The sequence below is a fragment of the Hordeum vulgare genome, chromosome 4H (genome assembly GCF_904849725.1).
Source record: "Hordeum vulgare subsp. vulgare chromosome 4H, MorexV3_pseudomolecules_assembly, whole genome shotgun sequence".
Taxonomy (NCBI): Eukaryota; Viridiplantae; Streptophyta; class Magnoliopsida; order Poales; family Poaceae; genus Hordeum; species Hordeum vulgare.
The window spans coordinates 163379698-163403656 of NC_058521.1; the positions used below are offsets into that span (position 1 = coordinate 163379698).

The 23959-nt window shown below is 41.7% G+C and overlaps 1 pseudogene; it reads right to left on the reverse strand.

Moving 5' to 3' along the window:
- Nucleotides 1-242: 242 nt before the first annotated feature.
- On the reverse strand, nucleotides 243-22753 carry LOC123450376 (annotated as a pseudogene).
- Between the last annotated feature and the right edge of the window lie 1206 nt (nucleotides 22754-23959).

A 23959-nucleotide genomic window follows, 5' to 3' on the forward strand; every position in this document is an offset into this window, starting at 1 on the left:
CACATCACACCAGAGTCAGAGCGTTTGCGAGGGCAGCATGCTGCCCCCTAATCATGTAGTCCTCCCCGCGAATTGCTACATCCTCTGCATGAGATACAAGGTGATCGAAGCGTCCATCCTTTTGCTTTGGCTTGGTGGTGCAGTAGGGGCAGCACCACTTCTTGATCTTGCGGTTGAAGACGGAAGCAACTCATTTGGGTTTGATCTTCTCCAACTCCTTCGTTGTGAAGGACGCGAAGTTGCTATTGTACACATATTCTCTAGAATCATATTGCACACATAAATGAATTACATTAATTCATTATAGATTCATATACACCATGTCAAAGAAACTAAATGAACAATCTAAATTTCAAGTAGGCTTACCTCAAATTGTTCGTCATCACTAAACTCTGGATCGTACGGGTCGAACCCAGTAAGGGCCAGCTTCCTCTTTTTTCCCCAACAATCATCCTCCTGAATATACAATTACATCCATCACTAGTAAATACATAAGCCAATTAAAAATTTAGATATGCACACATGACACATTGATCATAGGGCTAATATACTATGATCCTATTTGCATTTTCCATTGTCATGCACACACCTTGAACAACAGAGCTAATATAACTACATATTGTGCAAAAATTTATATTCTAATGTATCAAGTAACTTCTTAATCAATGTATTCCATTTGGGCATATGACATTCAGAACCCCAATGTGCGTAGCATTCAAAACAAATCTAATAGGGACCCAATCTAATAAGCATACATGTGTGTAGCATTGAAAACCCCAATCTATGTAGCATTAAAAACAAATCTAATAAGCATACATATGCGTACCATTGAAGCACATAAATCCCTATCTCTCATACAGATCTATCCAGCATTTTTGCAACGAATGTAATCCAAAAAAACCCCATCCCCCCATACAGAAAACTCCGAGCCATCTGTCAAACCAACTACTCTAACCATCTGTACTACCGTATGAATCACAATCTAACCAATGCAACTAACTCTACAGGCTAATATCCTAAATATTGCAACTAACAAGCAAGTGCAAATACCTCCTGCTTCTTGCCAAGCTGCGTATCGGGGGTATCAGGATGCACTGCGCCGCTCGACGTCGTCACCTTCTGGTCAAGCAGCGTTGAGGCGGTGCCCGCCACCTCCTTATCCACATTCGCAGCTATTGCAAATTTCCCCGCACCGCCGTGGACGCCGCCAATGTCCTACACTTCAGCCGTGGTCACTGCGCCCTGCAGCTCCACTATATCTTCGGTCATTGCGCCGGCGCCGCCACGAGCTTCTGCACTGGATAGATGGAGGCGATGAAGGTGAGGAAGAGGATGCGGTGGGGGAGAGCAAGACGGTCTCGTGGAGGCAGTGGAGGATTGTGAGATGATGCCGGTGGGGGAGAGGAAGAGATGCGGCAGAGAGGGGATTTGGGGAAAATGGTAGGGGCGATGCGCTGGGAGGTGGTTCCCCCTCTTTACATAATGGGACGTTTTGGTCATGTCCCACGGACACGTGCTACCCCATGACCGCGGTCAATTGCATGCGCCCACATATACGAATACCACTATACAGTCATCATACGAAACCACTATACGGGTAAACGGTCAAAGGTGGACTCGACCCTATGCGTCCCCACTTGTTACAGTTAACAATCAAAGGCATTGACCCGACGGCAATGTCCATTGTAACCTGTTCTGAGGGTTTCGGGGAAGGGAGTGTGGAAAAGTGAGCAAAAGTTAAGAGTATGGGGATGAATGAGTAGAATTAACGAACCAGGGGCATAGAAATAAAAATTTATTTGTAGTATGTCATGTCTACTTGTTGTTAGTTTGTTTGCCATGCCATGAATGTCATGTTTAGCTGTACTTTTCATCATGTGAACATGTCATAAAAATGTTTCTATTCTCAGGGTACAAAATAATTCGAAGTCTGGAATCTGCTATATTTTGTTGCTATGTTTCCATGTGAATCTCTATTAATCTACCACACCTTTGTGGTTGGTCCAATGGAGTTAGTTGTAAAGCATGTTATCCTCTAGTAGTTTGTGACATTCGTTTTCAAGTATAGGTTTTGCATCCTAGTTAATTCTTCTATAGAACATGCCAATCAGATAAAACTATTGTTCCTTGCACCATGTTAATTTTTCTAATTGTAATAAACTGCTTAGTTCATATTACTATGTTGGGTGGATACTAGCCATGATTGTGTGCATAGTTTGATGTTGCTCCTGTTGAGTTATTTGTAGGGCATCATGCCCACTACCATGTTGTAAATTGTCATGCCATTATATATCATGTAGCATATGTTTTTTCTTCCTGCCAATATGCGTTCAGAATATAACTCTGTAAAAACCAATTATTTTCACTATATCCTAAATTGTGTTGAATTAGCCATCGTGTGAACTCATTTCCCACTGATCCATGCTTCAAAACTATTAGCTCATGTGAGATGAATTTTTGTGCATCATGTCAACTATTAGCACATGTCTTATTTGTGCATTTTAGATTCTTGTAGCTTGTTTTTTTGAGGTGTGCATGTGGCATGTTTCTGTTTTGGGCAGATTATTAGTATAACTTGTATTGGTTGTATTTGTTGAACCGTTGCTCCGTTTTGAATATGCCCAATATGAAACTTTCCATGAATTTCATGTAATTTCACAATGTCCTTTTGCATCCATGATTTTGAATGTTTGTTGTTGTCAATTGCATAAATTTTTCATTCATGACATATTATCTTGTGTTAGCCATATCTTTTAGACTGTAGTTCCATTTCAGATGATCTATGTATGTAACTCGCCTAGAATGAAGTGTAGAATCACAAGGTACATTTTGTTTCCCTGTTTAATAAAAATAAAATATGTTTTAGACAAATCTGGACCAATTTCAGAATTCACATATGGGGTCATTTTCAAAATACTATAAGTTGTGTCCAACCTCATTTAAATGCATACATAGAAAGTTTATTCATGCTTCACGTTTTGCCATGTTTAACAACATTTAAGCTTGTGATGTAAATCAACTAGAGTGAATTAAATGATTTAAATCTGGAGTTTTTTCAATATCAAACTCGTTGCATATTGAGTTTCACTTAATGTGTAGAAGTTGATTGTTGTGCTTTGCCATATCATGCATAATTAATTGGACATGCATCACACTTAGTTGTGCATCATGTCATGAATATGTTGTGGTGTTTATCATGTGTTCATTATTTTTTTCTGAATTATTTATTCTCGATAGATTTCCAAAAACCAATTCGGAGTATGAGGATTCGTTCTACTGCGCTTGTTCATCTACTTCACGGATGTTCTTCTTCCAAGTGGGATCTCACACAAATTACCATTTCCCTGGATACCACTACTATCGTTGCTATGCTAGTTGTCTCGCTTCTCTCGTTATGTATCGTTACCTACCACTTTCTTGTCAAGCCTAACAAAATGCCAAGTTAAGCCTCTAACCTGCACCTTCCGAGCAAACCTATGTTTCGCTAAGTTACCACTTTCTCGGGCCTTCTTATAGCGTTGCTAGTTGCATGTGCAGATTGTTCCATGTGACAACATGGATATCTTGGGATATCACACTATTATTTCTATTTAGTTTAATGCACATATATACTTGGTGAAAGGTGGAAGGCTTGGCCTTTTGCTCAGTGTTTTGTTCCAACTTCCCCGCCCTAGTTACTTGTATACCGGTGTTACGTTCCATATTGTGCTCTCCTAACATGCTAGGGGTTGTTATGGGTACCCCCTTCATTTTCAGTTTGGGATAAAACTCTTCCAGCTAGGACCAAGTTTGGTACTACATTTACCTAAGAACTAATAAACGTGCATAGGGAGTCATTAACCCGTGGATAGTTAATCAAACCCACCGGGCTAGTTCTCCTCATGAGTGTTGGTCCAAACTAGAGTCATGTGCCGGGCCAACTCGGGGCAACTCGAGGGATTTCTATGAGGCCACTGTACATTGTGCACATCCGGTCGTGTCCTGAGAACGGGGTACGCGGCTCCTATTTGGTTTGTCAACACATTGGGTGGCCTTGCTGGATTTATTTTACCTTTATTGAACGTCTTGTGCACCAGGAATACGAGAATACTTTGGGCTATCTCGAGGTTGAGGTTTTCCACCGAGATTCCGAGGACACTACTGGTGTTCCAAGGTTGAGGTTTTCCGTGTAGCTTGTGGCTACTTTGTGAGGGATGAGTTAGAGCACCCCTACAAGGCTAAATCTTCCGGAAAGCCTTGCCCGCAGTCATGTGGCAACGTGGAACTTTGTTTAATAGCCGGTCATAGAAAACTGGAAGTAAACTCAAATAAACTACACCAATCGTGTGTGTAACCCTGATGGTCTCTTCTTGTGAGGTTTGAACCAAGAAAGGAACATGGTGGGGTTTTGATTGACTCGTAAGAAGGCATTCAATATCACTTAATGATCATTACTAGTTCACATCCGTTTATGCATAGATCACTCTTCTTATTCTTATACTCGTAAGTTAGCCACTAAATGCTTAGTGCTTGTTGCAGCCTCATCACTTAACTATATCTCACCCATTAAGCTTTGCTAATCTTGATACCCTTGGAAATGAGATTGTTGAGTCCCTATGTCTCACAGATTAGTACGAACAATAGTTTCATGTGTAGGTAAAGTGATGATTTGACGTGAGAGCGGTGCTTGTTTGATTTGGAGTTCTTCTTCTTCTTCTTCACTAATCTAGGATGGGTGCGAGGTTGGGATCCTGGGATTAGCAAGGATGGATGTCACTTTTATAGTTTGATTTCGTCTGTAGTTGTACCCTACTCTTCTATATGGTGATTTAATGTAATGTTGTATTGAGATGATCACGATGTCGCTTGTGGCGAGTGTATAACAATTACATATACTCATCTCTTTCTTAAATGTACTTCTAACAATATCCATTCTAGTGAAACAACGGGATTTTCTTCTATCCTTTTCAAGGCCCTCAAGACAAAATAACGACCGGACCGCATCTTGGGCGTTACAAGTCGGTATCACAGCAGTACCGACCTAGGAGCCCCCTTGATTGATCGAACTTGGCCAAGTCGAGTCTAGTGAAAAATATTTTGAGTCTAGTTATATATCGGAGAGTAGGATTCTTTTCAATCCTCTTCTCTACTCTAGTAAGGAATCATGATGTAGGAATTTTAATTCTACCCCTCTTCTCACTCAATTTTTTTAGGATCACGCAGGTATTTTCGAATCCGTGTGATGTCAATGTGATGGTCTGGTGCCTCCTGTTTCCAAGGAGTAGATCTCCAAGGGGGTCTCGACACATTTCTATTGTTCAGTTTGCTTAGTATCTCAGAACGCGGATGGTCGATATTGCTTCAATACTATTTGTGGCGAGAGGACTTTGGCGTCATCCAGTACTAGGAGAGCGTCCAGATGTACTGGAGTGTTTAGTATGATTGTGATTACGAGGGTCCGAGGTAGATGAGGTTTCGAGACCTCTGGTTATTTGTTGATGGCTGTGATACATTGGAGCATAGTATCATGTTAGGAGTTGTGTGAGATTTTGCTCCTTGTATCGATGGACCCGATTGCATAGCCGGAAGATTTTTGTTGTTCTTAGGTGGGAATTCAAGTAGTTACCTACGATATCCTTCCAACAAATGCATAATGGGTTATGTATTTGTTTCTCGCTTATTTGGAAAGCCTCATTCTTTATTTTGTTGGATTATGTTAATTCGAGTTGCTTCAATGTCAAATGGTGATTTCATATCTTTTACAAGTGGTGTTCTCATATTTATATGTGAGTGCTAATCCTTTTTCTCAATCAAATTCTCATGTTAAGTCTTTTCAATCTTGTGTGCTTCTCTTCAAGATAATTCGCTCCTTTTCAATATTTGCAAGATCCATCCACTTATTTATTTCCAGAGTTCGTTTCATCTATATCAACGTTTCTTTGTTTTTCACACCCTCCCACCCTTTTTACTTCAACTATTAAATCATCATCCAAGTGCCTTTCTTTTCATTGATTCTTCCGCTATCTTTTCTTCCGCATTGTCCAGTGATTCAATGTAAAGATTCTCGGGAGTTTCAAGTTCATCCTTTCTTCATCTCGGTTTTCTTCTCCGGTGGATTATATTCAAGCTTTTGGTGTTCATCATATCCTTTTAATCCTTCAAATGCTTTCTCTTGTTGGAAATTATCATCCAAAACTCTCTTATTTATTCATCCCGCTCTATTCTATCTGGAGTGTTGAAGACATCTTAGAAGATTCTTGTTTTCATTCAAATCCTTTCAAATTATTTCGAGGTTCTCACTTCATCAACTTCATAATTTATACGGTGCATTCTCTCCTCTAAGAAATTGTTTCATTGGTGTTCTCTTTTGAGTGGGCCCATGACCCACGGGCTTTTCCCAGGATCTTACGTGACTCTTCTAATCTTTTCCGGAGATCTCAAGTTCTTTTCAAATTTAACGTAAGAATGAATTCCATAGGTCATATTCTTCATCCAAGATCGTTTTGAATTATTTTCATATGGCTCAACCTTTCTTTTTTCATTGTTCTAGAATATCTCAGTAATTCTTGGTTGTATTTCTATCCATCATTTTCTGCGTTCAAGACTGAAGGATAGTTCCTCTTAAATCTTTGTCCATTATTTTGAATATTGTCATCTCATCTTCGTGATCTCTCTCAAATTATTTGTAGGGCATCATGCCCACTACCATGTTGTAAATTGTCATGCCATTATATATCATGTAGCATATGTTTTTTCTTCCTGCCAATATGCGTTCAGAATATAACTCTGTAAAAACCAATTATTTTCACTATATCCTAAATTGTGTTGAATTAGCCATCGTGTGAACTCATTTCCCACTGATCCATGCTTCAAAACTATTAGCTCATGTGAGATGAATTTTTGTGCATCATGTCAACTATTAGCACATGTCTTATTTGTGCATTTTAGATTCTTGTAGCTTGTTTTTTTGAGGTGTGCATGTGGCATGTTTCTGTTTTGGGCAGATTATTAGTATAACTTGTATTGGTTGTATTTGTTGAACCGTTGCTCCGTTTTGAATATGCCCAATATGAAACTTTCCATGAATTTCATGTAATTTCACAATGTCCTTTTGCATCCATGATTTTGAATGTTTGTTGTTGTCAATTGCATAAATTTTTCATTCATGGCATATTATCTTGTGTTGGCCATATCTTTTAGACTGTAGTTCCATTTCAGATGATCTATGTATGTAACTCGCCTAGAATGAAGTGTAGAATCACAAGGTACATTTTGTTTCCCTGTTTAATAAAAATAAAATATGTTTTAGACAAATCTGGACCAATTTCAGAATTCACATATGGGGTCATTTTCAAAATACTATAAGTTGTGTCCAACCTCATTTAAATGCATACATAGAAAGTTTATTCATGCTTCACGTTTTGCCATGTTTAACAACATTTAAGCTTGTGATGTAAATCAACTGGAGTGAATTAAATGATTTAAATCTGGAGTTTTTTCAATATCAAACTCGTTGCATATTGAGTTTCACTTAATGTGTAGAAGTTGATTGTTGTGCTTTGCCATATCATGCATAATTAATTGGACATGCATCACACTTAGTTGTGCATCATGTCATGAATATGTTGTGGTGTTTATCATGTGTTCATTATTTTTTTCTGAATTATTTATTCTCGATAGATTTCCAAAAACCAATTCGGAGTATGAGGATTCGTTCTACTGCGCTTGTTCATCTACTTCACGGATGTTCTTCTTCCAAGTGGGATCTCACACAAATTACCATTTCCCTGGATACCACTACTATCGTTGCTATGCTAGTTGTCTCGCTTCTCTCGTTATGTACCGTTACCTACCACTTTCTTGTCAAGCCTAACAAAATGCCAAGTTAAGCCTCTAACCTGCACCTTCCGAGCAAACCTATGTTTCGCTAAGTTACCACTTTCTCGGGCCTTCTTATAGCGTTGCTAGTTGCATGTGCAGATTGTTCCATGTGACAACATGGATATCTTGGGATATCACACTATTATTTCTATTTAATTTAATGCACATATATAATTGGTGAAAGGTGGAAGGCTTGGCCTTTTGCTCAGTGTTTTGTTCCAACTTCCCCGCCCTAGTTACTTGTATACCGGTGTTACGTTCCATATTGTGCTCTCCTAACATGCTAGGGGTTGTTATGGGTACCCCCTTCATTTTCAGTTTGGGATAAAACTCTTCCAGCTAGGACCAAGTTTGGTACTACATTTACCTAAGAACTAATAAACGTGCATAGGGAGTCATTAACCCGTGGATAGTTAATCAAACCCACCGGGCTAGTTCTCCTCATGAGTGTTGGTCCAAACTAGAGTCATGTGCCGGGCCAACTCGGGGCAACTCGAGGGATTTCTATGAGGCCACTGTACATTGTGCACATCCGGTCGTGTCCTGAGAACGGGGTACGCGGCTCCTATTTGGTTTGTCAACACATTGGGTGGCCTTGCTGGATTTATTTTACCTTTATTGAACGTCTTGTGCACCAGGAATACGAGAATACTTTGGGCTATCTCGAGGTTGAGGTTTTCCACCGAGATTCCGAGGACACTACTGGTGTTCCAAGGTTGAGGTTTTCCGTGTAGCTTGTGGCTACTTTGTGAGGGATGAGTTAGAGCACCCCTACAAGGCTAAATCTTCCGGAAAGCCTTGCCCGCAGTCATGTGGCAACGTGGAACTTTGTTTAATAGCCGGTCATAGAAAACTGGAAGTAAACTCAAATAAACTACACCAATCGTGTGTGTAACCCTGATGGTCTCTTCTTGTGAGGTTTGAACCAAGAAAGGAACATGGTGGGGTTTTGATTGACTCGTAAGAAGGCATTCAATATCACTTAATGATCATTACTAGTTCACATCCGTTTATGCATAGATCACTCTTCTTATTCTTATACTCGTAAGTTAGCCACTAAATGCTTAGTGCTTGTTGCAGCCTCATCACTTAACTATATCTCACCCATTAAGCTTTGCTAATCTTGATACCCTTGGAAATGAGATTGTTGAGTCCCTATGTCTCACAGATTAGTACGAACAATAGTTTCATGTGTAGGTAAAGTGATGATTTGACGTGAGAGCGGTGCTTGTTTGATTTGGAGTTCTTCTTCTTCTTCTTCACTAATCTAGGATGGGTGCGAGGTTGGGATCCTGGGATTAGCAAGGATGGATGTCACTTTTATAGTTTGATTTCGTCTGTAGTTGTACCCTACTCTTCTATATGGTGATTTAATGTAATGTTGTATTGAGATGATCACGATGTCGCTTGTGGCGAGTGTATAACAATTACATATACTCATCTCTTTCTTAAATGTACTTCTAACAATATCCATTCTAGTGAAACAACGGGATTTTCTTCTATCCTTTTCAAGGCCCTCAAGACAAAATAACGACCGGACCGCATCTTGGGCGTTACAAGTCGGTATCACAGCAGTACCGACCTAGGAGCCCCCTTGATTGATCGAACTTGGCCAAGTCGAGTCTAGTGAAAAATATTTTGAGTCTAGTTATATATTGGAGAGTAGGATTCTTTTCAATCCTCTTCTCTACTCTAGTAAGGAATCATGATGTAGGAATTTTAATTCTACCCCTCTTCTCACTCAATTTTTTTAGGATCACGCAGGTATTTTCGAATCCGTGTGATGTCAATGTGATGGTCTGGTGCCTCCTGTTTCCAAGGAGTAGATCTCCAAGGGGGTCTCGACACATTTCTATTGTTCAGTTTGCTTAGTATCTCAGAACGCGGATGGTCGATATTGCTTCAATACTATTTGTGGCGAGAGGACTTTGGCGTCATCCAGTACTAGGAGAGCGTCCAGATGTACTGGAGTGTTTAGTATGATTGTGATTACGAGGGTCCGAGGTAGATGAGGTTTCGAGACCTCTGGTTATTTGTTGATGGCTGTGATACATTGGAGCATAGTATCATGTGAGGAGTTGTGTGAGATTTTGCTCCTTGTATCGATGGACCCGATTGCATAGCCGGAAGATTTTTGTTGTTCTTAGGTGGGAATTCAAGTAGTTACCTACGATATCCTTCCAACAAATGCATAATGGGTTATTTATTTGTTTCTCGCTTATTTGGAAAGCCTCATTCTTTATTTTGTTGGAATATGTTAATTCGAGTTGCTTCAATGTCAAATGGTGATTTCATATCTTTTACAAGTGGTGTTCTCATATTTATATGTGAGTGCTAATCCTTTTTCTCAATCAAATTCTCATGTTAAGTCTTTTCAATCTTGTGTGCTTCTCTTCAAGATAATTCGCTCCTTTTCAATATTTGCAAGATCCATCCACTTATTTATTTCCAGAGTTCGTTTCATCTATATCAACGTTTCTTTGTTTTTCACACCCTCCCACCCTTTTTACTTCAACTATTAAATCATCATCCAAGTGCCTTTCTTTTCATTGATTCTTCCGCTATCTTTTCTTCCGCATTGTCCAGTGATTCAATGTAAAGATTCTCGGGAGTTTCAAGTTCATCCTTTCTTCATCTCGGTTTTCTTCTCCGGTGGATTATATTCAAGCTTTTGGTGTTCATCATATCCTTTTAATCCTTCAAATGCTTTCTCTTGTTGGAAATTATCATCCAAAACTCTCTTATTTATTCATCCCGCTCTATTCTATCTGGAGTGTTGAAGACATCTTAGAAGATTCTTGTTTTCATTCAAATCCTTTCAAATTATTTCGAGGTTCTCACTTCATCAACTTCATAATTTATACGGTGCATTCTCTCCTCTAAGAAATTGTTTCATTGGTGTTCTCTTTTGAGTGGGCCCATGACCCACGGGCTTTTCCCAGGATCTTACGTGACTCTTCTAATCTTTTCCGGAGATCTCAAGTTCTTTTCAAATTTAACGTAAGAATGAATTCCATAGGTCATATTCTTCATCCAAGATCGTTTTGAATTATTTTCATATGGCTCAACCTTTCTTTTTTCATTGTTCTAGAATATCTCAGTAATTCTTGGTTGTATTTCTATCCATCATTTTCTGCGTTCAAGACTGAAGGAAGTTCCTCTTAAATCTTTGTCCATTATTTTGAATATTGTCATCTCATCTTCGTGATCTCTCTCAAATTGTTCGATCATGGGAAATTCCCTCCATATCTATCGAGAGCATTCCAATATTGTGCTTTTTCTCGATCCTCGGAAGGTCATCATTTCAGAAGATTTCTTCGGTCTCAGCTTTCAGCTTTTTTCTCAACATCTTCTCAATTGTTGTCTCTTCATTTGTATCTAAATTATTCCGATTCTTCATTTGAGTTTTATGCTAGGAAGATTATGATCTCTCCATTCTCATGTATTTTCATTCATTCATAGTATCTTCATTCATTCCAAATTCTTATCAATGTTCTCGTTCGAGACTTCTTCAAGTTTTTGCCCTATCTTTCTCTTCAATTTTCTCAAGAATAATAAGTTGTATGCCAAATCTGTTGCTTGTCATTGATTTAACTTGATGAAGGATAAGCATAACATAATTCTTATTATTGTTACCAAGAGATGATTTCAATCCTTCTTCCAGAGTTGTTCATGATATCAAATTCTATAATTCAAGTGTTCTCATATTTTCTTTTTCGAAGTTCCATGTTTTCTCAAGTATCTCTTTGCACAGCTTCATCTATATATTTGCAAGGTCATAATCTTATTATTTTCAACCTTTTGTTTCTTTCCATCATTCTTTTGTATACGGAGCCTATTCATGGTGGTTCGTTAAGGATGTAATTCTTTCTTGAAGTATTCTTCAAGATTCTTGTGGTAGTACCTCAAGTATTCTTTATCTTGCAGTTCAAAGAGAAACTCTTTCGCCATTATCTTTTGACATGGTGTTATAACATTCTTGATTCATGAGGAGTCTCAAAGAGAATTTGTCAAGAATGAGATATTTAAATCCATTATTCCTTCATTGGAGTTATCTTGGATTGGATATCACCTAAAGTTTTTCCTAAGGATTGTTGCTATCATGATTCTTATCAATGATCCAAGTTCTCAATGTATCCTCTTGGTGAAAGAAGTTTTGCATATCTTGTTCCTCACAAGCAATCATTATTTATATTTGTGGTCGGTTGTCACCTCAAAAATTTTAGAAGTTTTCCATAAGCCCACAACAAGCTATTTCTTATTAGTTGTTGATTTTCCAACAACTCCATTCAATATTCTCGGGAAGGATGCCCTTCAAAATTCAATGGTGGTAGAAGTTGTTATTTTATTCCATGTTCTTTACTTCCAAGGATCTAGCTTCTATTCGGAGGTGTTGTGATGTTGTTGTCTTCGTAACGTCATCTCGTTTATCAAGATCATGTTGTTTCCTTGCTTATCCATTTAATCGGAGTGTTGTGGCTCTCTTTTCAAGTTCTTTCCATCTTATCAAGTTTTGCTTCTCTTTTCTATTGGAGTTCTACCTAAATTCTTTCTCTCTAATTCCGTGTCTATCTTGTTTCAACTGGAGTGGTTTTGAATTCTTGCTTGTTTCTCATGCCATTCTTCATCTGTTTGCAAGCTTCAAGCTTCGTTGATGTCACGTGTGTGTCAAAGAAACAAATAAGTTGTACCTCTTCATTTCATCTTCCTCTTCCCCCTTTCATTCTAAGATTTTGGGTCGAGATCTCTTGTAAGTGGAGGAGAGTTGTAACAGCCTGAGACGGGCGCTCCAGAAGATTCCCTTGTTTATTTCATTACCGCCATGTGATTAATTTGGTTGTCACATTCATCATCGCATCATGCGCATCATCCGCATTGCATCGGCACTCCGTTGTCGTTATTTTTCAGAACTTGCATTCGTTATTAGTTGCCGGTTCTGAACATTCTCATCGACGACCAATTCAGGACCAACTACGCATGCATGCGCCCGCGGCATCATTGAAATGTTCTTTTCAAAAGTGCGTATAAAACTTTATAAGAATGGGTCGAAAGTTGGTGTGCGGTGTTATTTTATTGTTGGTAGACAGCCTGCCATATTTCGTGGCATTCGGAGGTTGTTTGATACCCAAACCATTAAATATATAGTGGCACTATAGCCGTTTTATTCGACAGATGTTTCGGTTTATAAAAACATATGTCGAGCTACCATGTTCCCTCTCAGCTTGGCCCAACTACTCTACACAGCACACCTCACCCACCTACACCACCACCATCTGATCGGAGCCGTCGGATCACAATCCTATGGTCAGAATTTGGACAAAACCCCCTAACCCTAGCCCTATTTCCATAAATAGACGCCCCTCCTTCCATTTTTGGGCAGCTAACCCTAGCCTCTAGCCATCCCCTAACCTCCAACCACCGCCACGTCAAAAACCGCGCTGCCAGCTGCAATCCCCCACATGAACCGTCGCCTCAGCCAACGAGGGGATGCCATGTCACCCTCGCGGTGTTCCCCTACTCTTCGGCCTGCTCAGGCCCGAGCTTGGCGGCTAGCCACCCGCGACCCGCACCCCCTGCCCACCGGCCCACCCTCAGTCCCGCCTCCAACACACGCCGCCGCCGCTGTTCACGCCAGCAACCTCGCCTTGCCGAGATCTAGACCACCGTGTCCCGGTATGGTCGCGCCCTCAGAACCAAACGGCGCCCAGACCCCCCCCCCCCCACCCCAACACTGTGTCGTCCCGCATCACGTCGTCCAGTTCCCGCGGGGTGTAAATTTTTCGAAGTCCCTAGCATGTGTACTTCTTAACCTATATATACATTTCATCTGGATGCTATCTCATAAACCGTGCACCCATTGAACACGTGTTATATATTAAAATTCATCTACTCTTCATGCTCTACATGTTGGTGCCATTTTCTTGCATATTAGAAATCATCTACATGCACAAATCTTTGTTGCAAAAGTGCATTTCATCATAGTTTGCAAAAATTGATAATTTATTCAAACTTGTGTGATTGGTTGCATCTAATCCGTAGCTCCTTTGTTCCTTCATGGAATTCGTTCTATGTGATGTCTACTTTCATGCCATGCCTCTAGTTTCCATGTAAAACATCATTACCATGTTCATTTTTTGCTCCCAAGTTCCTATCATGTTAAAATCGCTAATATGTTAATGTTATGTTTTGTTTTGTGAAGCTCCAATTAAGCAAATCATGCCTCTTTTGAATATGTGCAAATGGAGTGGTTTGTAGCATGTCGTGTCTACTTGATGTTAGTGGGTTTTTCATGCCATGAATGTCATGTTTAGTTGTAGTTTTCATCATGTGAACATGCCATAAAAATGTTGCTATATTGAGGGTCCAAAATAATTCTAAGTCTCGAATCTGTTATATTTTGTTGCTATGTTTCCATGTGAATTGCCATTAATCTACAACCCCTTTGTGGTTGGTCCGATGGAGTGAATTGTAAAGCATGTTATCCTCTATTAGTTTATGCCATTTGTTTTCAAGTATAGGTTTTGCATCTGAGTTAATTCTGCTGTCAAACATGTCAATGTGATAAAACAGTTGTTCCTTGCAACATGCTAATTTTTCTAAGTCTGAGAACTTCTTAGTTTAGCTTGCCATGTTTGGTGGATGCTAGCCATCATTCTGTGCATAGTTTGTTGTTGCACACATAGAATTATTTGTATTGCATCAAGCCCACTAGCATGCTGTAAATTTTCATGCCAGTATATCCCCTATAGCATATGGTTTTCTTGCTACAAATATTCTTTCAGAATAAAACTTTTGTGTTAAAACGAGTTATTTTCACTATGTATGAAACTGTGTTCAAGTGGTTATCTTGTGAGCTCATTTCATATTGATCCTGTCGGGGAACGTTGCATGGGAAACAAAAAATTTCCTACGCACACGCAATACCTATCCATGGTGATGATCATCTCCGGAAAGTGAATCTACATACCCTTGTAGATAGCTAAGAGGAAGCGTATATAACGCGGTTGATGTAGTGGAACATCTTCGCAATCCAAATCGCAGCCCGTCCCGCGATCTCATCACGATCCGTCCCACGATCCAATCACGATCCTTCCCGATCTAGTGCCGAACGGACGACACCTCCACGTTCAGGACACGTACATATCGATGACGATCTCCACCTTCTTGATCCAGGAAGAGGGTGCGGAGAGGTAGATGAGTTCTCCAGCACGTCGGCGTGGTGGTGGTGGTGGTGGTGCTATTCTAGCAGGGCTTCGCCTAAGCACCGCAGAAATCCGATCTAGAGGAAAAACTACAAACTAGAGGAGAGGGTAGCACGTCGCTGAAATTGTGTGTCTCAAAAATCCTCAATACCTCTAGTATATATAGGAGGGAGGGAGGGGAGGAGGCAGCCTCAAACCCTCAAGGTTTTGCCGAAATTGGAGCTGGAGGAGTCCTATTCCAATCCTACTAGGAGTATGATTCCTCCTTTCCACTTGGAAACCCTTTCCACCTTTTCCACCTTTGGGTTTTTGCCTCTCAAACCTCATGGGCCTTAGTGGGAGCTTATGTCAGCCCACTAGGGGCTAGTTTGTATCCTCCCACAGCCCATAAGGCCCCTCGGGGCGTGACACCCCTCCTGATGGTCCTCGGTACCCTCCCGGCACTCCCGGTACACTATCGATGAGCCCGAAACTTTTCCGGTGACCAAAACAGGACTTCCTATATATCAATCTGTACCTCCGAACCATTCCGGAGCTCCTTGTGACGTCTGAGATCTCATCCGGGACTCCAAACAAGTTTCGGTTACCAACTCCTATAAGTCAATTATACTGAAACGTCATCGAATCTTAAGTGTGCAGACCCTGCGGGTTCGAGAACTATGCAGACATGACCTCAGACATTCTCGAGTCCATAACCAATAGCGGGACCTAGATGTCCATATTGGCTCCTAGATATTCGATGAAGATCTCTATCGGTTGAACCTCTATGTGAATGATTCAGTTAATCCCCTATGTTGTTCCCTTTGTCCTTCGGTATGTTACTTGCCCGAGATTCGATCGTCGGTATCTCCATACCTAGTTCAATCTCGTTACCGGCAAGTCTCTTTACTCGTTTCGTAATACAAGATCACGTAACTAACCCCTTAGTCACATTGCTTGCAAGGCTTGTTGTGATGTTGTATTACCGAGTGGGCCCCGAGATAACTCTCCGTCACACGGAGTGACAAATCCTAGTCTTGATCCATGCCAACCCAACACACACCTTTGGAGATACCTGTAGAGCACCTTTATAGTCACCTATTAACGTTGTGACGTTTGATACACACAAGGTATTCCTCCTGTGTTCGGGAGTTGCATGATCTCATGGTCATAGGAACAGATATATTGACATGCAGAAAAATAGTAGCAATAAACTGACACGATCATATGCTACGTTTCTAGTTTGGGTCTTGTCCATCAGATCATTCTCCTAATAATGTGATCCCGTTATCAAGTGACATCACTTGCCTATGGCCAGGAAGGTAGGTATCCCGTTATCAAGGTAGGTATCCGCCAACACTGGGCATGGGGCTGCCAGCGTCTATGCCGTTGCATCTGTCAAATTGACAGTGTGCTTCCTGACATCGTTGTCAGAGTTGTCAGAACCATGACTCAAGTCTTAGAATCTTACGATCTTACGATCCAAACTAGCCCCTTCGATTCTATGATTTTTCTCATAGAATCTAAGTTTCTACGATCCTGGTAGTTAAGATTCTACGATTCATGATCCTAGAAACGGAGCTTTGATCCAATTCAGAATCGCGATTCTGACAACTTTGATGGTGATACCCGCATCCTCCTTCAGCCGGTCTTCCAGGACACGCCGCTAGTCTCGCTAGTCGTGTGGACACGATGAGGCCATGGATGCCTCGCCGGGACCTTCCGTTCATGGAGCTTGTTGCGGGTGCCCTTGTGTTTTCTGTCGAGGAGGGAACAGCACCGTTGGTGTGGCCACCTCAACACGACCATCAGTCCGCGCAGTCGTCATCGTCCGTGGATGACGGGACGGTCATTCATGTTGCGATTTGCTGGCTTCAGCGAATCAAATCAAACTATGGATGGTGGCCCTCGACTCGTCCATTTCGTCAGCCATTGGTGAAAAACTTAACAGCAGCTGAGCGTGCGTCATTGCCATTGCGACTTTATCCGACATGGGCATAGAGGTGGAATACGACGTTGCTCGACTCCGGGTGGAACCAAGAGGAGCATCGTCACGCCCTTGTTGTCATGCACCGGTCGCCGTGGCAGTATGACGTGGGGGAGGTTGAGCTCGTGGATCTGCGGCTCCATTCAGCACTCCGTCTTGCTCTAGACGAGGCACGCGCCCAGCAGCCGCGCCTATAAGGAGCGCAGCCGGTGGATCACGGCTTGCTTCGTAATGGGCGCCACTATTGTGACTGCAGCCACTTATGCGACGGAAGTGTGGATTTTGGATGTCCCTTCTGCCCGCAGCACCAGGGACAAGATCGCCAGGACATCGTTGTTGCTCGCATCCGGCACTTTTTGTTCAGGCTTTGGCAGCGGGGGACACGACGGTCGTTCCTCAGCACGCCCGCATCTCGAAACATCGCCGCGTCACCAGCAGTGATTGCAGACGGAAGCATCATGGCCTTCGAAGTAGAAGAATGGCCACCTGCACCAGTCTTTTTCAAGCCATGGGGAAAAGGTACAACAACGTAGATGAGCATACTGCTCGTAATCTTAGATATTCATGAACAATTCCCCCTGCCTGGCGCGCCAAAGATGTCGGGGCAGGTGTGCACTCGATCACCGATGGGACCATTGGCCCTTTCATGGTTCGGGGGAGAGATCGTGTTGCGCAAAGAGCAGAAACTACAAGGCAGCACGACGATGGGACTGGAGGCGTTTACCCAGGTTCGAGCCGCTGAGAAGCGCAAAATCCTATTCCTGCTTTGGTGGATTGATTGGGGAAGATGGAGCTAGCACAACATTCTGCCCTAACAAGGGTTGCCGTGGAGAGCTACTACGTGCGTACAAATGTTCTTGGGTCCTAATCCCCTAGGGTCCTGAATTCTCTGGGGTCACCATCCTGTGCTAGGTTGCCTTGGGCGTCCTATTATAGCTTAAGAGGCGTCCACAGTGGCAAACATACATGATTAAATAGCTAAAAGTGCTATCATACCTAACTCTGGCACTCAAGCCAAAATGGCATAAATGCAGCCTAAGCTGGCGAGCGGGCGTGCGTCCCCAGCAAGCTCCTGCCACCGCTTAGCTGACTGTTGCTTGTTGTCTTAACATGCCTATGGATGGGTGTCAACTAGTTGTAATCTGTCTTCTGGCGCGTCACCACATATCTAGCGAGATCCACTAAGCCATCTGGGAGCTTGACACCTCATTGATAAGTGACTGGTGTAGTGAAGAGGTGGAGCGGTGGCAGAATTGCTCGCGCTTGCCGGTATTGGGGGTTCTTGGCGGGTCTTGGGCCCATCCTGGGCTGCTGTGTAGGCTTGCCGGCGTATGGTTCTGGAAACTTGCTTGGGTTGGTCGTTCGTTCCCCCGATAGGCTCTGCTCGTAAGAAATGTAGCTCTACTGTATGTGCACACATGAGGGCGATTAAACACCCTGTTTGTGTACCCCGACAACTAGATCGATACCTTGGTTCCATAACTGAGGCAAATACTTGTTGTCGTTGTCCTAGATCACCCTTTAGGCTTGGAGGGAAACCAATGCAAATCAGTCGGTAGTTAAGATCTATGGCACCGTTGCAGGGGAAGACCAAGTCAAGATGTATCAGGTTCCTGCACACAAACTCTCATATCACTACAAGGAATATGCTAATACACGACGCTATATTTTCGTCGCTACGTCGTCACAGTTTTTAGTTTACGACGATCTCACGACGAAAAACCAAGCGTCGAAAACGGAGCGACAGAAATTAACAGCAGTGATGTTTTGATCGAAATCGTCGTAACTTTTACGACGATTCCTGGATCGTCGTAACCTTTACGACGATCATAAATCATCGTTGACAATCTAACCCAGTCCTACGTGGCAGTCCTACGTGGCAAAATTACGACGAAATCAAAACATCGTAGTTGAAATCACCCCAACCCATTTCAATGGATCACATGGGCTGGTTTGTTTTTTTTTGGGCTTTTTCTTATTGGGCCATAGCCTATTTACAGCCACTTTAGTATTTTTTCGAATATTTTTGTATCATTATAATTTGGGCCCTGGCCTTTTAGTTCCCAAATACATTTGGTCCAGTTTCAGTTTTGGCCTTTTGAATTTTAGTTTTGTGTGTAGGTCCCACTTGTCACGTTCTTCTCATAATTTGTCTGATATGTCAAGAAGTTCTGGTCAGGTTTTCATTTCACACATTTTCAAATCGCATACGATATGAATATTTCAAATAGAGAAGAAAGAACATGTGAAATTCATCAAATTAACACGAAGGTAGTATATTACAATTTTCCAATCTGTTACAAAGCAGATATGTCTATTATTACAATATACAATATGCATTCTTGGATAAGTAGAGCTTCACACAATTGGCTTCAAGGCTTCACACTTCAACTTTCTTAGGCCAGGAGGTCCTGTCGAAGAAAACAACCATATTTTTAAGACCTACAAGATACAGATCAACAACAGAAACAAGGCACAAAAACAAGCAATCCATGGCGGAAATCTTGAAGCGACAAATGTTTCTGAACTCAGATGAGAGAAGTTTGAGTCTAGCCAATTAAACCAACTACCACTGATGTAACCTATAAAGATGGACTGAACAATAACAATACAAAAAAATGATAGCTAACTTATGAAGAGTCCTAAAATTGATCCCTTTTAGCCTTAATTAATTGTGTGAAGCTGAAATGATTAATCTAAAGTAAGATATACTGGTCTGTAGGCAAAAAATGTAGTCGAATGACCCATACTTGAATAACTCAAAAAAGAAGGCAGCATCAAATACTATAGTAATTATTATTGGACATGATATAGTAAGGTACTCTCACTGGTTATTGACTGTTGTCAGTTTTCACTAAGCATAAGTGCATAATATGGAAACAATATAAGAGAAATATAAGTACACCATAATATGGAAACAATATAAGAGAAATATAAGATTCTTAACGCCACCCTACATGGAAATGAAAAACATAGGATTTTATACTTCAACGAACATATATGCCAAGGAAGCTGAGAATCTTTTTTTTTTCATCTTCAGGCAGAATTTGTACCTCGAAAGAACCACCTTTGGTCTTGTTTCGAGCTTCAAAAATGCGACCGTAGTATCCAATTGTGTACCCATCCCAATCTGGATAACTCATTTTTGTCTTCCCATAATCCTTCCCACGAAGCGCTGGCACTATAATTGCAATATCAAAGAGTAAGGCATGATGTGCAGAATACCATTGATGTGAACCAGGATTACAAAAATATACCATCGACGTGGGCCGATACCGAGTGTGGGCAACCCTGCTATTGGCTTGCAGGAATTGCACATGTGCACATGCCGTCTCACACTCTGTCCCCAACCACAACCACAAGGGGAAATCTCACGCATTGCGTACAAGGGGAGAGCTGGTTAAGTCTTAACAGTTTACCTTTGTTTTGATGAGCAGGTCGAGTTCATTCATATGCATGGCGTGAGCAAACACACCAACCTGAAGTATATGGAACAAAATTAGTCTCGAGTGTCAGGTAGTAACTACATTCATACTGGCGGCATGAGCAAATATATCTTTACCATGGAAATTAATGTAAGCAACACGACATTCTTGTTTACGGTGCAGTTGCGATTATGCATAGGAGATGCAAAAATGATACTCCCTCCGTCCCAAAATTCTTGTCTTTGGTTTGTTTAGAAATGAATGTATCTAAATACTAAAACATGACTAGATACATTGATAACTAGACAAATCTAAGACACTAATTTTGGGACGGAGGGAGTACATAAGAGCACATAGGGTTACTCGCATACCTCTCGGCATACAGGGCACTTGGCCTCTGGAGGCGCGCTCCTGACACCCTGGAAGATGTACACGGATGCAGCGCCACACGAACAGCCTTTGTAGAAGAGGTGACCGCAGCTTAGCGCGTATGGATTGAATATTGTGTCCTACGCAAGCGACAAAAAACCATAGGTTAGAAAAATCCTAACAAGAACATGTCCTATGGCCTAGCGAAGTACTACCTCCGTAAACTAATATAAGAGTGTTTAGATAACTAAAATAGTGGTCTAAACACTCTTATGTTAGTTTATGGAGGGAGTAAAATATTATCATCCTGCAAACACAATGTACAGGAGTTTCCAAATTTGGTATGAGTATCAGTATACGTTGTACAAAGGTTGTGCATGTGGTGCTACCACTTTTTGCATGATGTTCCAGTTGCCGTTTTTGTACTTAGGACCAAGATCAATAAAGTATAAGGAGATGAAGAAATATAGGAAAAAACAAAATCTCACCAAGCAAATTGGGCAAGTTAGGCTGTAGTCATATTTCATAGTTTCAGAAATGGCCATTGTCGTTACTGGCTGTGTTGTTGTCAAGTCACAGGAAAAGTTCTTGAAGAATCCGTTCTTGAAGAAGCCTGCGGGTTCATCAATATCTGAACTATCACAATTCAGATGGAAAGCACCCAGCTCAATCAGCCAAGGTGACTGCAGCAGTTCAGTATGCTCAGTTTGCATCTTGCTCCTGAAATCTCTGCCGCTAACAGAACCATGCACCTACCAAATCAACAGCATATTAGCAGGAAGATCCTGAAGATATTTGTATAATAACAGTTGAGAGACGAACAAATTACTTTGTCATATTTTTTGAGAATTTTGCGAATGGCAATAGCATTCATAGTCACATAATTGATTAGCAGTCTGCCTTGTTGAACCATGATTTGTTGATCATCTATGAAGCATTAACGTACACGCCATATATACCGTTGCAATCCTGAAGGAACAAGAAGATTTAGAAGATGTTGTACTCTAGTGCTGAAATAGCCAGCTATATCCGAAGCCTCCTTGGTGAGTTCTGTAAAGAACATCTGATCACACACTGGACAAGAAGATAACACAAGTCAGGATACCAGTGGCACAAACAGTAGACTCGGTAGAAAAAAAAATAGGAAAATAGTGAGCGTAGTATCAACCAAATCAAAGAAAACAAAGATAATTGTTCTGGCTGCAAAAGTAAATCACTGGTACTAAAACCTATAACACTTCACAGCTATCAAGTGGGCCTGATAAACATGGAACCAAATATCCTACAAAGTGAAATTAGATTCCCCCTTTCACAGAAAGAAAGAATGGAAGAAAACTAGAGCAACAGATTACACAGATGAAAATTAGACCATCTTAATCTTTGATGAAGGGGAAGATTGACAGTTGGTATCCTTTTGGGTGCTTCTAACTTGCAGAGTATACCAGATAGTGAGCTTAAACATCTTTTGGTGTATAAAAAATACTTCTATTATAATCAGAAAGTATGACTGCCCTAAAATTTTATGAGTTCTACATCAAATTTACATCCTGGTGAGGACCTCATACAAAAGGGAAAGATGGGAGGGGATTTATTATAATCAAAAAGTATGTCGTTCCCTGTTAAGACTTATACAAACTAAGTCACCGAATTTGATTTTATTGACCTCTACAAACCAGCATAAATACGCATCCTTAGCACTTTTCTCAGATGATGCAAACATCAACGAACTTGGACAAAACAACATACAGGATCTGGTCAGTGAGCCTCCAAACCTGAAACCCAGAGCTCTCGGTGGTGCTCCCCATGCCGAACTCATCGAGGTTAGTTTTCCCCTCCACGATGGCGCCCGCCTCACGCAGCCGCCGCACGGCCGTGGCATCGTACGCGGGCTGGAACCCGTCCAGTATCCTCGACCCACCGGTAGAGGGCATGCTGGCGATGCAGAGGTTGTCCTTGGCACCCACGAGAACCCCGGCGAGCGGCCCCACCGCATCCTGCCCGCCGGAGGCGATCCTTAGGTGCAGAGGTGGCGGCGGCGAGGAGATGGGGAGGAGGGAGGACTGGATCGGGAGGGGGCTGGGACGGGGAGGAGGTGGCGGCGGCGAGGAGATGGGGAGGAGGGAGGACTTGATCGGGAGGGGGTTGGGACGGGGAGGAGGTGGCGGCGGCGAGGAGATGGGGAGGAGGGGGACTCGATCGGGAGGGGGCTGGGACGGGGAGGAGGTGGCGGCGGCGAGGAGATGGGGAGGAGGGAGGACTCGATCAGGAGGGGACTGGGACAGGGAGGAGGTGCCGGCGGCGAGGAGATGGGGAGGAGGGAGGCATCTGAGCTAGGGTTTGGGTGTGGGTGGGGTTTTTTTTCTGTAAATACACGGATGGATGGATGTGAGATGGTGAGATTGATGGATGGATGGATGGGTGCCATGTGATCGATCCGTGGGAAGAGTTCTGATTGGTTAGAATATGTTACGACATTTTTGTAATCGTCGTAAAAGTTATGACGATCTCATCCTATGCGGTTACGACGATTTTGACTCACATTGTCGTAACTTATATGTAGATTTGATCCCCACAAACGGTTTATGATGATTTTGGATGAAATCGTCATAGATTTATGATGAATTCATCAACGACATCTGAAAAAACGTCATGTATGAGCATATTTCTTGTAGTGATATCCTTGCAACTACATTATTTTCCATTTTCCTCTCATTTTCCTCTCCCTCACTTCACAAAAATTTGCCTTTTATTTTCCTTCTTATCGTTTGTCGTTTTCTTGTCGGATCTCTTGTTTGCATGTGCTCTTGTTTGCATAGTCACGATGACTCAAGAAACACTAAGTTGTGTGATTTTTCCAATACCAATAATAATGATTTTATTAGCACTTTGATTGCTCCTCCTTCCACTAGTGCGGAGTCTTATGATATTAATGTCGCTTTGTTTAATCTTGTTATGAAATAGCAATTTTCTGGTACTCCTAATGTGGATGTCGCGTCCCATTTAAACACTTTCGTAGAATCGTGTGATATGCAAAAGAAGAAAGATGTGGACAATGATATTGTCAAGTTGAAATTATTTCCGTTCACTTGGTGTGATCGTGCTAATATTTGTTATCTACTTTGCCACGAAATAGTATC